We start from the raw sequence: 15,948 nt of genomic DNA on the forward strand, positions 1-15,948 counted from the left end.
CTAACTCTGCAAACTGCAGTGCTTGGAAAGGATGCCCACAATGATGAGGTCATGGTTCCATTTTAATACTGAAGTATCGTTTTTATTTGCACAAATGACTGAGTGGGATTGCTCTAGAGGAATCCATGGATTCCAGGATTTAGAAAAGACCATTTCTTCAATTCCATTTGTTTTCATTAATGAAAACCTTAGTAAAGCCTTTCTGTTTTGCTTCTGAATCTTTTGATTCTATACAACAAATACTAAACACCTCCTCCAAAAAAAAAGTCTACTTTAAATGAATCTGGTTTCAGGAAATCTAAATGGATTACTAAAGCAATCAAATTACACAAATATTCATTAATTCTTATCCTAAGTTGGCAACTAGTAAGTAATGGATAATTAATAATGCAATTATCAGAACTCATAAAACTTTATCAATTCACATACAAGTATATTACTTGTGATTTAAAAAAAAATCGGTGTTCTATTCTATTGGAATCAATTGTTCAAGTATAATAATCACATATCCTTTGGCAATACACATCCTTTGCAATTCAAGAGTTTTGTTAACACCTGCAAACTTTGAATAAATAAGCTGCTCACTGTTTCTCTAAATTATCTTTGTTTTTCACTGCATAATGTTTGACTTGAAAGTCTGGTTAAAACTTTTATTTAAATAATATCCATAAGTATTAATTTGGTTTGTTTACATAGTTCAGATTTCTTTCTTGCTCCAAAAAGATCGTAAGGCACATTCTAGTATCAGAATCCTTGTACTTTATACTTTGTGGACATATCTCATTTGATTCTCATTTTAACTTTGACAAGTAAGACACCCTTCAGGTGCATAACATGTAGCATGATTCCCACTTTACAAATAAGAAAATTAAGGCCTGAAGGGATTGAGTGGCATAATCCTGTAGTCACAAATTGGTGGATTTTACAGATGAGAGAATCACTGAGCTTTGCCAACTTACTCCACTGCACCAAGCAGCCTCTTTTTTAGGAAAGGCTAAGAAAATGGCAGTTGTCTTGCATGTGTTTTAAAAACATGATAATTATAATGTAGATCTGATATATGTGTCAATATTTTGTTTCTTTCCATGTATCAATCAATAGGTATTGTCTTTGCTAATATGATTAGGAAGATCAGATTAATGCCTTTCAAAGAAAAGCAGAGTACACCTCTGAGTTAACTAATTCCCATTAAATGGTGAGCTAACTTCTGAAAAATTCAGAAGAGCAGTTAATGGGGCCTATAGCAGGAAGCTATGAGTTGTGGTAGAAAAAGAACTTGATTTGGAGATCTTTTGGACAGTGGCCAATTCAATAAGCTTCAACTCTGGGTCCTCAACTCTGTTACACCACCCCTCCCTTATAACAAATAGCTAAAACTATGGGCCCCCAAGATCTCTATTTAAAAATTCGTATTTCATTCTGTACCTTTAGTCAATCGTTTCTCTGCTTTCAAGTGGAAACATTCATCATCAGTCTTGGAATCCATTCCAAACTTGTGGTCATTGCAATAATCAATTTTCTTAAATCTTTCATAACAGTAACATAACAGTATCAACAAGTTCATAAAAGTCCTTCAAGGTTTATATGGATCTGTTCCTTTAATCATTATTTATGGTACACTAATGTTACATTATATTAACTATGTTCATTTGTTTAGCCATTCTCCAATGATGGGCACCAATTGGCTATAGTTCTTTGCTACAATAAAGAGTGATGGTAAAATTATTTTTTGGGGTCTAAACCTAATAGTAGTAAGTATGGGTCACAGTTTAGGGGCCTTTGGGTGACAGTTATCAAAGTGCTTTCCAGAACTGTTGGATCATTTTATAACTCAACAATGCATTTGTCTTCTAAAAGTCCCTCCAATAGTTGGTATTTTGCCTATTTATCATCTTGGTCAATCTGATGGAAATATATTAAGATTTCAATTTGTCTCAATTTATGTTTCTTTTGTTAGTGAATTGAAATACTTTTTCATATGGTTGTTGATAGAGTGCCTTCTTTTGCAAGCTGCCAGTGCATAATTGTTTCTTCTGTTGAAAAATAACTCTTCATATGGCCTTGTATTAATTGCCTATATAGCTTGAATAGCAAGTGATTGCTATTTTAAGTGATAGTAATTTAAGTTAGTCTTAATTTCTATAAATGTTTTGTAGTTGTATTTATATAATTTGTTTCTTCATAGCTAGCCTTATTATTTTGTATGCTCTGTAGTTATTTTGGAAAAGCCTCTAGCATTTTTCTATTGCAGATAATGTTAGTCTATACTTTTAGTTAGTGGAACAATCCCATTTATTGTTATTCTTCCCCCCGCACCCCATTTTAAAAACATTTTTGTTTAGAGTTCTGAGTTTCAAATTCTGTATGAAAACATGAAGAATGAAGGCACAGCTGGTACCAGGGTACTTAAACCCACAAAATTATCGGGCTGAAAAAAAGGGTTCTTCAGAATGATATGTTTTTTTACTTAAATAAATTCGAGACTAAATGAACAGTTCTGATTATTTTTACAGCTGTAGTCTAATCATTAAATGACAAAAGACTTCATAAGAACTAAACTATGTAGTAATGAACATGCTTTAGATTTACACCATTGAAATAGAGAGCAAAAACAAACCTATGTCTTGAACTAGTTCTTAGATGTCCAGGGTTTACTTTTCCCTTTTTAAACAAAAATTGTCGACTTCATCCTACCCAGAACATACAAGGACCAAGGGCTGTCAGTAACTAAGAGTTGTGCTGAGGCTGTTTTAGGGCAGGTGATCCTGAAGACCTCACATACAACACTTCAGAACTGTTCACATTCTGCTGGGCTTTGACTGAACTTCAGAACTGATCACATTCTGGATTATTTTCTTCTTCAGTTTTTTCTTCCCTTTCCTCAACATCAGCTTTGTTGTCATCGTCATCATCATCATTACCATAACCATCTTCATCTTCATTGGGTTTCTATTAAATGTAATACAGATCTTGAACTATACATTTGCTCAAGTAAAAAGTCAGTTTTGGAGTTACAGTAAAAGATGTTCCATCTTCATTCTAGTTGGTGCTTTCAGAAATTTCCCGTTGGGAAAAGAAAATTGAGGAAACAATCCTTGAAAACTATTTTTGCCATAGTTCAAACTATCCTAGTATTTGTTTTTCTTCCTAGTTTTCAAAGTGATATTTCCACCCCACCTATCTGACACTCTGTATTAGTCATAACTTCTGCTCCACCAAAGGAGTAGGGATCTGAATCATCTGTTTCTGAATGCATCCAATTTGTCTTTGTCAACAACTAATCAACATTTATTAAAAGTCTACTATGTGCCAGGTACTGTACTAAGCACTGAGGATACAAAAAGAAGCAAAAAGCCGTTCCTGCCCTCAGGGAGTTTAGATTTAATGGATAAGACAACAAATAAGATTTTTAAAAAGCGCTGGGACTTGAAGCCAAGGAAGCTAAGAAACAAAAATGAAGCATGGACTCAACCAGAAAGAATGCCTAAGGCAAGGCAGCGTTGTGTTTGTGAAGCAGTGAAATGGCCTATCTGTGGGATTTAAAGTGAAATTCCAATGTGAAGCTCACACATTGGCCATTATCTGAGAACTTCATTTTGATAACTTACCAGTACTTCCAAATAGGCTTATTAAATTCCTAAACCATTTCACCGAACAGTCAAAATTTTCAGTCAGCCAGCCAGAATTCAGGAATTCTTTAGGACCATCCTTTTTCTTTACCTATTTTCCCTCTTCTTCAGAGGTTACCTTTTCATTAATTTCCTCTGAATTTTATCATCCGTTCCATTTACATTTTTCTTCTGTAGTTCAGAAAAAAAAAGTGAAGTAGTGCAATTTATTAAAAAGTGGCTGGTGAAGAATCAAGATTTTTTTTTCAAAGAGGTGAGATCTAAGAACTTTGCTCCCCTACCTGTGCACAATTAACTTGAAGGTATCATATTGATGTGCCCTTAAAGTCATGTATTCTTTCTTGAGAGTGAGAAAAATTTGAGAATTCTGCATCATGGCATATCTTGCTGTTTATATTTTTATCAATTTCTTCTTGCACTTTTTCAACATTCTCCACGCCTTGCTGGCTGAATCTGGTTTGTCAGACATTGTCAATGTCTGAATATTTGATATTTTGGAAATAAATGTTAGACTCTTCAGGAGCATGGTTTTTTGTTTGTTTTTTTGCTGAGGCAACTGGGAAAAAGTGACTTGCCTAGGATTACACACAGCTAGGAATCTACTAGGTTCTCCTGACTTTAGGGCTGGTGCTCTATCCACTGCACCACCTAGCTGCCCCAGGAATATGAGTTTTTGAGAAAGAAATGAATGTGACAAAAAGGGGAGCTGGGTTCCCCAGCACAAGCAATTTGTTCTCTTCAGTATTTTAGAATCTATAGCTGTTGTGAGGAACTTAAAAAAATATTACATCATATTAGAATTGTTCTTTGAATGTTTGATAGAATTTACTTGTATCTAATTGGGGAAAATAGTTTCTACAAAGACTCATTTCCTTTTCCCTTTTTTGATATTAGCAAGTTAGCTTCACTCTTAAAAAAAATTCATGTAATTAAAAATTATCTATCAATTCAATGGTTTACCTTATCTCTGACTCTCAGAATTTTTGTTTTTGTATTTGTTTAAAGCCAGAGGCAGGAAGACAAGTTCAAATCCAGCCCTAAGATATTTACTAGTTGTGTGTCCTTGGGAAAGTCATTTAACTTCTGTTTGCCTTTATCTACTAAAAAAGTAAATAGCAAAGTCTTCAGTACGTTTGCAAGAAAACATCATGGATAGTTTGATACAGGGAGTCACATATGACTTAATAACAACAATGGATTTGAAAAAATTGTTGCTTTTCTAATATTTTTAGTCACATAAATCATTTAGTCTTTTTTTTTTGGCTGCTGAAAGTGTTTAGGAGACATATTCCCCTTAGGACCGCTTTGGCCATATCCCAAAAGTTTTGGCATTATCAATTGTTTCTATGTTTTGTTCTTTGACTCACTGATTCTTTTCCATTAGTCTTCATTTACGTTGGAATCCTTCTTCAAAAGCCTTTCACTGACTGATTTTTATTCTGTTCAGCAAAGTTTTTACTTACTATCTCTGCTTTTCTGAATTTGCTTATGAGCCCGCACTTGTGGTCAATTTTTGTACAATATTTTTTATTACCATTCAATAATCACTAGATACTTATTATAGTTAACTTTTCTGAGTTCTATTCATGTCTCTTAATTTTTCTTGTATATCTTTTTGTTAAGATTTATCTAGGTCTGAAAGAAGCACATTATAATCTTCAACTATCTGCTTTCAATTTCTCACTGTAATCTGATTATATCATTTGGATGCAATGTAATAATAATTAGCTGGCATTTAGATTTACAGAGTATTCATATGTATTATCAATTTGATTCTCAAAACAATCCTGGGCACTAGGTATTATTATTCCCATTTTATAGATGAGGAAACTGAGGAAAAAAAGGTTAAGTAACTTGCTCAGATTCATGCAGTTGTGTAACTATCTCTAGCTGGATTTGAACTCAGGTTTTCCTTGACTCCAAAACCAGCATTCTATCCATTGTACCAGTTGGTTGTCTCTAATTACATAATAAGTATCAATGCAACATATTATGTACTGATATTTTAATAGAGCCTTTAAACATAATGTAGTTTTCATGCTTATTCCTTTTAACTACGTCTATTTGTATTGTTATTTTGTCTGAGATCACAATTACTAACCATGCTCTTTTGAATTTGTATGAAGGATATAATAAATTCTGCCCAAGGCCCTCATTTCAAAGAATATGAATAATTATGTTTCAAGTGCATTTCTTATAAATAGCATATTGTTCAATTTTGCTTTGTAGTCTAAGCATGCCATTCTCTTACATTTTATGGGTTAATTTACTCCATTCACAGTCACTGTTTTTGATTGTTCATTGTGTATTTACATCCTTTAAAAGTGCTAATTCTTTTTCCTAATATTCTCTTTATGAAATCATAGATACTCATAACGGGAGTGATCTGTTCCTTATCTTCTACTTCTCTTCTCTTTGACAAGCCGAGATCCTATCTTTAGTTTTTTTCTTTCTTTCTCTCAGCTCTCTGAAGTTGAAGTTTCTAGCACATTTTTCATCACTCTCCCTGATGATCACTTATGCAATGAAATCACAATGGGCAAGGGATGGGGTAGAGACTGGACCTTTGGTGTAGTGAAGCTCTAGTGGGGAAATTCCCTGTGCTTGTACAGGTCCAGTTTTTTTGCAATTTATTTTCTTCAGAGAATTTGCCTGGGCCATGGGGAAGCTAAAAGACTAATCAATGTGTATGTAACTAAGAGAGAACTTGCACTCCAAGGCAGCTCTCTATGCCTTATGCCACATCTGCTGATTTTATTTAGAAGGTCTTGTTAAGTCCTTCATAGAATGTTTGTGCTTTAATATTCTCTGTGACAGATGTTGGAGCATAAGCTCTAATTATCTTCATGTTGGCTTTTATGTATATCTTCATCATGTATTGTATAAGAAGAGACTCCCCCAAGTATTCCATGAAATGCTGTTTTTGTTGCTTTGGATGCCCAGCAAAGCTTTGTTGTTGTTCAGTTGTAGCCGATTCTTTGAGATCCATGTAGGGCTCTCTTGGCCAAGATACCGAAGTGGTTTGCCATTTCCTTCTCCAGCCCATTTTACAAATGAAGAACTGAGGCAAACAGACTATGGGTTACCCAGTTAGTAATTTATCTAAGGTCGGGTGTAAGCTCAGCAAGATGAGTCTTCCTGACTCCAGGCCTGGAGCTTTGGGCACGGTGGTGTCCCGAGCTACCTCATAAAGCTCTACTAATTCCTTTATGAGTCCTTCCAAAAAGGATGTGGAAAATAGCCTCTCACTGAGCTGCAGCTGACTTCTGTCTTCTGCTCTCATTTACAGCAAGAAGGACATGGTTCAGTTCTTTCAACAGTAGGATCTTTCACAAGGATTTCACCCTTGGATCAACAACAGTTAAATTCATGTTATAGATGATTTTAAAATGTTGAATTTTTGGCACTCTGTGTCCCTGAAAAAGGCCACAATTAAGAGTTTTTGTGTTTTTCTTTGTTTTAGGAGATGCTGTAACTTAAGATTACAAGATGGCCAGTTTCCCATTAACTAAAATGATTCTCAGAGGGCAGCTGCAGTCTTGATGTAACTTTTCTACATGATTTCAGAGCCATGGCACAAAAACCTAACTCTCATCTCCTTCCTTCTTCCTCAACTGTACTCGACATCCTCCTATTGTTCTCTACCAAATAGGAAAACAGATGGTTCTCCAAACTCACACTAAGGTAAGAAGATCTTAACATAGTTTCACGCTAGTCTCATTGCAGCGTGTCAGCCTCAACTTTTGGACATATCAGCTGACTCACAAGTACTTTTTATGTCCTGCCTTGGTGGGGACACAAAAACAAAAAGCTTACACTCAAACGGGGGAGGAGGAGACCATTTGCACACATACAGTTGTACAAACAGAACATACAAAGCAGATGCCAGAGACTGTTTTGGGGAAAAGGCCCTAGTAGCTGGGGAGGCTGGAACAGAACTCATGCCTAAGGTGACACCGGAATTTATCTGAGGAAGTCAGGATTTCCAAGAGGCAGAGATGAGGAGGACCAAACAAGTTTGGGTGAGCCTAGAGGGACAAGCATCCTGTGTAAGGAACAGCAGAAAGACCAGCTTGGTGGGATTGTGGAGTACAAGGAGGAGCTGAGTGGATGAGGAATGGAAAGGCAGATGAGGTTGTGATGAGCTTTAAATGCCAGGATCTGAAGGATGTTGGGAGCCATTGGGAATATGAGAAAGGTACTGACAGTCAGATCTGCACTTAAGAAAAATCAATGGCAGCTGTGCGAAGGAATGGATTGCAAAGAAGAGAGAAGGAGGCTGACCCGGTGAAGGGGATCACGATGGTTCAGGGGAGGGGGAGTGGAGACTGGAGTAGAGAAGTTGTAATTGTAGAAATGAAAAGATCTGACAGCTGATGTGTGGGAAGGAGATGGGTGAGGAGCTGGAGAGGTCAGATGAACACTTGAAAAGAAAGGGGAATTGGAAAAGGAGTAGCTTTGGATTTGGAACTTTCAAACACCTCAAGGATATCCAGTACAAAGTCCAAGAGATAATTGATGATGCCAGACTACGCCTTCACAACTACAGATCTTATCTAAAGTACCTGAGATCAAGCTATCTCAGTCTAGTTCTACAAAGACAGACATGGAAATGCATCTATATAAATTAAAATCACTTGTAAAAAGGAGAGGATTCACAATAGAACTGGAGGAACACCCACAGTTAGGTGGAAGGGAAACAGAACATGGATAATCCAGTGAGGCTGAGAAGCAGCAATCACAAAGGTAGGAGGACCAAGAGAGGAGGAAAGACCTAATATGGGGGTCAAGCATGTCCAAGGCCACAGAGCTGAGCAGATCTGCCAACTGATTTGCCATCAGGGTAGTCCGTTCTTTCTTATTAACCTTCTGCACTCTGAACATCTCTTTTTTCCTCATTACTCTCTCATGGCCTGTGTCTAGTAGCTAAGTAAAAAAGACTGCCACTCTCCCTTCTTCCATGCTGAAACCTGAAGGACTAGGACTTTGCTCACTCTCATTAATTCATTTCAATTCTAATTCAGTTCAATGGCCGGGCCACCACACTAGGTGTTAAGGATAAAAATCACCAGGATGACCTTAACAACCCACAGGAACAGGGTCCATTACTGTTTTTTTTTTTTTTTTTTTCATTACTGTTAACAATATCCTTAACTCACAAGACTCAAGGAATGAACATTATTTGTCCCTGTTTTTTAACAGACGCCAAAAAGTGATTCCTGACTTCAGGACTGGTACTCTATCCCCTGCACCATCTAGCTGCCCCAATCCTCTTACTTTTAAAGTGACATTTAATATTTCTTTAGAAATTAAATTCAATTTTATTTTTGGTTCCAAATTCTCTTTCTCCCAATCTTACTCAATGGGAAGCAAGCAGGACAAAACCCATCACAAATGCGTATATTCACACAAAACAAATTCCGGTATTAGCCATACCTCTACCCAGCCCCACCCCCAAACAAGAGAAGAAAATAGGCTTCAATGTGTGCCGAGTCCATCAGCTCTCTTTAGAACTGAACATATTTTCCTGAGTCCTCTGGACTGTTCTTGGTCACTGTACTGAACAGTTACTAAGTCTTTCACAGGTGAGTTGCCTTAGGAATAACTACTCTTACTGTATAATTGTTCTCCTGATTTTGATCACTTCATCTTGCATCGTAAGTTCACATAAGTCTTCCCTGAAGCTATTACTTCCATCATTTATTAAAACATTTCCAGGACATTCACAAATCAATTTAGCCATTCCCCAAGTGATTTTTTTTTTTCCCATGACAAAGAGCTGCTATAAATATTTTTGTACATTTGTATTTTTTTCTTTCTTTGATCTCTTTGGGATGTATAGACCTAGTAGCAGTGTCATGGGGTCAAAAACAGTACGCTTGATAGCTTTGGAGGCATAGTTCCAACTTGTTTTCTAGAATGATTGGATCAGTTCATAGGTCCACCAAAAATTCTTTAATGTACTCATTTTCCACATGCCATCCAGCATTTGCTTTTTTTCCCCTTTATCTTAGCCAATCTGATGGGTGTGGAATTGTTTTAACTTATATTTCTCTCATTATTAGTGATTTAGAGCATTTTTTATGGTTGATGAGTTTATATTTCTCTTTCTGAAAACTGTTCATGTCCTTTGACATGAAAATTGAACGGCTCTTTTCGCAGAGAAACTTTTCTTCAGAAGTTCCCCCCCCTTCCCTCTTCCTGCTTTTCTTTTAATTTTGTCTGCATTGGTTTTGTTTGTAACTGAAGTTATTCATTTTATCACTTGTAATCTTTGATCATGAACTCTTCCTCATACATTTGATATGTAATTTCTTTCCTGCTCCACTAATTTAAAAAAAATGATTATTTTTGATATATAAACTTATCTTGCTATCAGGAATAATATGTTGGTCTATACTTAGTTTCTGCCAGCCTCCTTTTGTCAAATAGTCAAAGTTTTTGGGATCTTTAGGCTTATCAAACACTAGGTTACTGTTACCATTTGCTTTTGCCCATTGTATTCCTCATCTCATCTACTGTTCAACCTATTTCTCACCCAACTTTTATTCCTCCAGATGAATTTTGGTTTTTTCCCCCTGGCTCTCTAAATTACTTCCTTTTTAGAGGGATTGACATGACAGGGAATAAGTAGATTAATTTAGGCATTATAATCACTTTTATTAAATTGTCTGACCTACCCTTGCATCTCTTCTTTAAATCAGCCCTTCAGAAACCATCCTCTGCATGAAGCCTTTCATGATTCCTTTCCTTTCCAACTTTGTATTTATTTACATACATGCACATATATGTTCTTATCTCCTCCATTAGGATGAGAGGATCACTTTTATTCTTCGTATTTGTAGCATAATACCAAGTACATCCGTGGCACTTAATGAATGCTTGTTTATCAATTTATTGACGGGGGCCTTTAAAGTAATCATCAATAAGCTTATTTTTAAACTAGCGCGGGGCCACAGACAAATCCTAGAGACATTTCACCAGAAACTTCCTTTTCTATTAAGAAGACCTTCCCATTAGTGACTAAAAGAGCATTCATTCAAGAACAAATCTCTTCCTGTTACCACCCCGCTTAACTAAAAGGAAAAGGGGGAAAGTTCTTATTATCCAGACAAATTCCGAAGTTTGGTTAGATTCAGACACACCACCTTTGCCTGAATCACATTATGGATTGTTCCGACTGAAGGTTTTGGAGAAGGCAGAAAACACAACAGGAAACCCTCCAGAGGACGCTGGGATTTTCACCATTATCAGAAATCGAAAACAACGTCAAAAGCTCTGCTAGATCTGACATGTTTGTGACTGAGGACTCTCCCTCACTCCTCTGCAGGACGTGTTTCTAAAAGCGAGATTATTCCTTGCACCACTGAGGGCGCACTTTCCCCAGCATCTCCTCCGGCTGGCTCCCGCACCGCCTCGTGCCCGCTTGGCCATGGCTCCACTTCCTGCCCGCGCTCTCCTCCCTTCGGGGTCACTGGTGCTGATGCTGCTTCTGCCATGCAGCTGCCGAGGCCCTGCCCGGCCCTCCCCGCCTCGGCCTGGCAACAAGCCCCCGGCCGGCTGGGCTGCTCCATCCGGCTGCCCCGCGCCAGCCAGCTCAAGGACACAGGGCCGCCTGGCTCCCGGGAGGAAGTAGCAGAGCATGATGGCGCCCAGAAAGGGTCTGTCCGTTGGTCCTCCGGTGGCTTCTCAGCCCCGGATGAGGGCGCTGCTCCTCCTCCTTCCCAGGGTAATTACTGGTCACACAGCCATGATTTCAGGAGCCTGGCTAATGCAGCCCCTCCCCCACACCGATAAACCACCCTATGTTCCGTTACCCCTCACGTGCCCACGGCCCTGGACCCAAAGACCAGCATGCGCTCGTGTGGCCAAGCCGGGAGGTCCTCGGGAGCCGGGGAGAGCTGCTCCCACCGAAAGCTTCCTCACAGCCGAGCTCACGGGGGAAGGACGGAGCCCCCCTCGCACAGCCCTGCCAGGACCACCTTCCCAGAGATGGCTTGGGGGAGGGCTAGGAACCATCCTTTCAGGTCAATTTGAGGCTGAACCCTAAATGCGCCCGAGGAAGTGGATACTCATGATCATTAAGAAGAAAATAAGTGACCATCTTGTCCCCTGGCCCAGACACCTCACACCCGGAGCCAGTAACACCTCCATCCGCACAGTCTGCGGGGAACCCCGTTTTGCAAAGGAGGAAACTGAGGCCTGAAGGAGGTAGGCCCTTTGCCCAAGGCCACGTCCCCGACAGCCCCCCTGGGGGCTTCCTGACTGGGAAAACCCGGTCCTGCCACCGGTGAATTCTGAGAGAATGGAATCCTGGGCCGGGAGCCCAGGGAGCATTCAGAAAAGAACTAGGTCTCCGTGCAGAACCAGCCGGGTGAGATCAACTCTGACCTGGCTTTACAAGGCCGCTACCGGCAGGGCCTGTGAGCGCGCTCCCGCTGTTCTGGGGGCCTGCCTGGCACCGTTAGGAAGGGCGGCCCTCAGGGTGGGAGGCGGAGCCCCCAGGCCCTGTCCTGCGGCCCGGACATTTCATATTGCACTTGGTGCGAGGGCCCGGCCGGCCGCTGACCCGGCTGCTGAAACTCAGGCCCCAGGACTCAGGATAGTCTGGACGTTGGGCACCCGGGGCAGGGGCACTGCTTGGCCCTCCCTGAGGCCAGGAGCCTGCACAGCTGGGGAAGCCAGAGACGGGACCCCTCGGGGCCGCAGGGCCTGGTGCCCCGCTTGGCCCCCGAGGGCAGAATCCCCCAATTACCTCAGAAGGAGGTTTCCCCCAGTGAAATGGAGCCGCTGGGGGCCCTCCAGGAGCACTGGGTCAGTGAGGCCGCGGGGCCCTGGGAACCCCTGGTTTCAGGTCATTCCCAGCAAAGAAACAGGGAGGGAAGCCCGAGGGCCGGGGGCCCAAGGGCCGGCACAGTTTTCTGGAGGACTCTGGGCCAAGCTGGGGGGCTAGGCCCTCCGCTTCCTCTTCCACAGAACCAGGACTCCCATCCCTTTCACAGGGCGTGCGGGGTCACAGATGAGCTCCCCCCTCTGCCAGTGCCTTCCCACTGCACCCCCACCCACGCCCAGGGACCCCCACAAACATGTCCTCCTGCACCCTTTCACTGGGGGGGGGGCTCCGCCTGGGGGAACAAATGGCTCTCTTCATTCTCCAGACTAGGGCTGGACAATGAGCCGGGGCCAGGACTGGCACGTGGGTGAGGGGCCATGGGGGCACCAGGCAAGAACACGGGCTGCACCCCCGGACCTCCTCTGCTTATAGGACAGAGACTCGGACAGGGAAGGAGGCTGCTAGGGAGGATGGGGGCAAGGAAGGTACCAGGCAGGGCAGGAGGGGGGCAGGGGAGGGGGCTGGCTGACAACTAGGGCCACAAGGTCGGTCCCCTTGACCGCGTGTTGGATCCTTCCTCTCCGGTCTTCAAAATTCCCACCTTGCCTCTCCCTCTTTCCCCCAGTGCACCTTGCGGGGAGGGGCCTGACCCTCCCCGTCCCCGGGGCTCCTGGGTCCTCAGTTTACCCATCCGAGCGCCGGGGGCGTGCTGGGCACTCCTGATGGGGGCGGGGGCTAGGACCTTGGACGCATGACTCAGCCCGGCCATCGGTTCAAGGCAGAAGTGTGGGGAAAGGGGAGGAGGAGATCTCTCTCTCCAGCTCGACAGCCTCAGGCTGGGACGGGGTAACTTCTCTCTGGGGGCCTCGGTTCCCCACCTGTGACTGGGACCCATGCTTTGCCCTCTCCCGGCCTCAGTTTCCCGGCTCTCAGCCCTCCTCCGGCCTCAGTTTCCTCGCTCTTTGACCTCTCCGAACAGACGGATCTCTAAGCACCGTTACCTGAGACTCCGGCTCCGGCTCCGGCTCCCGCTCCGGCTCCCGGGGCGCGCTCACGCGCGCTCGCGCTCGTCCTCGGTTCGAGCGGGGTCCTAGGCACGCGCTCCACAACGGCCGGGTTGGGCAGCCGCGCATGCGCTCTGGGCCACGAGGCTCGCGGATCGGGCGCGGTTTGGTCCCCGATTCTCGCCGTTCGTCCGCCGGACCTCCCGCTCACGCATGCGCGTTAGAAACTGGTTCCTCCCCTTCGAGTCGGTCCGGTCTCTCCACCCTCTGCCCGCCCCGCCCCCCGGCATCGCCAAGGCGACGAGCGAACGCGCTGCCGGCTCAGGGGGCGGGTGGGAGGGCGGAGGAACTGGCGTGGAGACGAAAGGGCGGAGGCGGGGGGCGGAGGGCTGAGGCCCAAGCCCCCTGAGCAGCGGAACATGGAGTCCCAAAGTAAGGGAATGACCCTGGAGGGCCGGGGACGGGGAGAGCGGGGTGACCTCGCGGCCGCGCGCGAGCCTGGAAAAAGACCCGGAGGGCCAGTGGACCATCTCCCGCCGCGCCAGGGGGAGGGGCCGTTAAGAGACGCTCCCCGCGGCGCCGGATTCGGGGCTTCCCAGTTGTTAGAGGCGGCAGAGCCCGAGGGCTAGTGGGCTCTAGGCCCAGGGGAGAGATCCCCAGGCCCTACAGCGACCCCTCCAAAGGAACAGGAAGCTCCCGCTTTGCCCTTTGGGGTCCTGGGTTAGAATCGAGCGTCTTGCTGCTTCCCGAACAAGAAACCTTCCCTTCCATCCGGTGGGGGCCGAGCCGGCCGTTGCCTCCGCCCCTCCCCCCCCTCGGGTTAACTGGACGTCTCAGTGCCCGGTCCCCGCTTCAGGGATTTCCTCCCCGCGCCGAGGGGACAAATCGGGCCGCAGGGACTGCTCTGGGACCTTCGCCTCCTGCCCGCCCCTGGGCACGAGGACATTTGCTGGAGCGGACACTTGGTGCTGGAAGACAGAGCCCCGGGTCCGGTGCGTCCGAGGGCTGACCCCCGCATCCAGCCTCTAGCCCTTGCGGAGGCTTCGGGACTCCCCCTGGTGTGCCCCCGGCACGTGACCTTTGGTGCGGGCGGGGACGGGAGTGGTGGAGGGTAAAGTGAGATCATACTTGTCCTGCTCGGAGCTGGGGGCGGCCCTGGGGGCTGCCCACTGTGAGGGTGGGTGACCATGTCCGGAGGGGACGGCTTCTTGGTGGGGACTAAACACGAAGTCAGCCTGCCTGCCTCCTCCTTCCTCCCTCCCTCCCTTCCTCCCTTCCTTCTTCCCTTTCTTCCTCCTTCCCTTCCTTCCTTCCTCCTTCCCTTCCTCCCTCCCTTCCTCCCTCCCTTCCTTCCCCCTTTCCTTCCTTCCTTTCCTCTTTCCTCCCTCTATCCTCCCTCCCTTCCTTCCCCCCTTCCTTCCTTCCCTCTTTCCTCCTTCCTTTCCTCTTTCCTCCCTCTATCCTCCCTCCCTTCCTTCCTTCCTTTCCCTTTTCCTTCCTTCCTCCATCCTTTTCTTCCTTATCTCTCTTCCTTCTTCCCCCTTCCTTCTCCTCTTCCTCCTTTTCTTCCCTTCCTCTTCCCTCTCTTTATTCTCCTTTCTTCTCTTTTATCCCTTAACTTTACATCTTTAGTTCATTATTTTTTAGAAGGGCTCCCGAGCCTACTGATTTTATGCAGTTACACATAGGCAATGACGCTTGGTCTCCCATTACTTTCCAGACCAAAACGAGTGAGTTGCCTGATGGTTTAGGAAAAGCCTCCCTCTGGGGGTGTGATTGGCCAGAAAATATTTGATTGATTGGCAGATGTGCGGGAAGAATGGGGTAAACAAAGATGAATTCTCTTGGAGGACTGACTTTTTCCTGCGGCCCCCCCCCCCCCCCCCATTCTCCTATCGTTTATGCTGCCAGCTCTAACAGACATTACTCACGGAAATAGTGTACTTTCCTGCAGTTCTGTCATGGCTCTTTTTTTCTGAAGATAGAAACCATCCACCCCGATGCCTTTAAGTCCATGTTTCCGTGCGCGGTCTGTCTACCCCAAATACTTTCTCTTGTAGACTTTTAGACATGCAGGTACTGAGAGGTGCTCTACACAGTGACATTTATCCAGCTGATTTTTTTTTTCCCAGTAGAACCAGGCTTGAAAGATCCTCCTACAAGCTATGAATCAGGGTTCCCTGATTTGAGATGGATTGTGTGTAATTTTGTTTTTAATAGGATGGAATGTTCTCTCGTAGGCTTGCAATCAATGCTTCTTGATTGAGATTTGCTTCTTTAGTTTTCCGGGAATGTCTTCTGTTGACTCTCTCCAGAACATAAACAGATAGCTTGGAATTGGAGATTTTCAAATGGACTTTGGAGATTGAGCAGCCTGTCCAAACCCCTTTCTATGCTAGATAAACAATCGGCAATCATCATAGCTTTGTCTGGAATCAGATAAAGAAAGGGCTGGCCGATGATCTGAAGAGAACTGAAAGAC

General features: G+C 44.1%; 2 protein-coding genes across 7 annotated transcripts in view; one reads left to right on the forward strand and one right to left on the reverse strand.

Annotated features, from left to right (window-relative positions):
• The window catches only part of DHX32 (DEAH-box helicase 32 (putative)), a 61,088-nt gene extending 47,446 nt beyond the window's left edge, over positions 1–13,642 (reverse strand). Inside the window, exon 1 of one of the 2 annotated variants that reach the window (XR_007951283.1) lies at positions 13,464–13,642. The gene's annotated coding sequence lies outside the window, so the exon portion shown is untranslated. The remainder of the gene's footprint in view (positions 1–13,463) is intronic. The other variant, XM_051982688.1, reaches the window with a different exon arrangement.
• Positions 13,643–13,733: 91 nt separating this feature from the next.
• Positions 13,734–15,948, forward strand: part of FANK1 (fibronectin type III and ankyrin repeat domains 1) — a 73,152-nt gene continuing 70,937 nt past the window's right edge. For 2 of the 5 annotated variants that reach the window (XM_051982691.1, XM_051982694.1), the window contains exon 1: positions 13,734–13,898. The gene's annotated coding sequence lies outside the window, so the exon portion shown is untranslated. Of the gene's footprint in view, positions 13,899–14,068; positions 14,459–14,971; positions 15,197–15,948 lie in introns of those variants that run through there. The other 3 variants (XM_051982695.1, XM_051982693.1, XM_051982692.1) reach the window with 3 other exon arrangements.

This window comes from Antechinus flavipes, chromosome 2 (genome assembly GCF_016432865.1).
Source record: "Antechinus flavipes isolate AdamAnt ecotype Samford, QLD, Australia chromosome 2, AdamAnt_v2, whole genome shotgun sequence".
In the NCBI taxonomy this organism is placed as follows: Eukaryota; Metazoa; Chordata; class Mammalia; order Dasyuromorphia; family Dasyuridae; genus Antechinus; species Antechinus flavipes.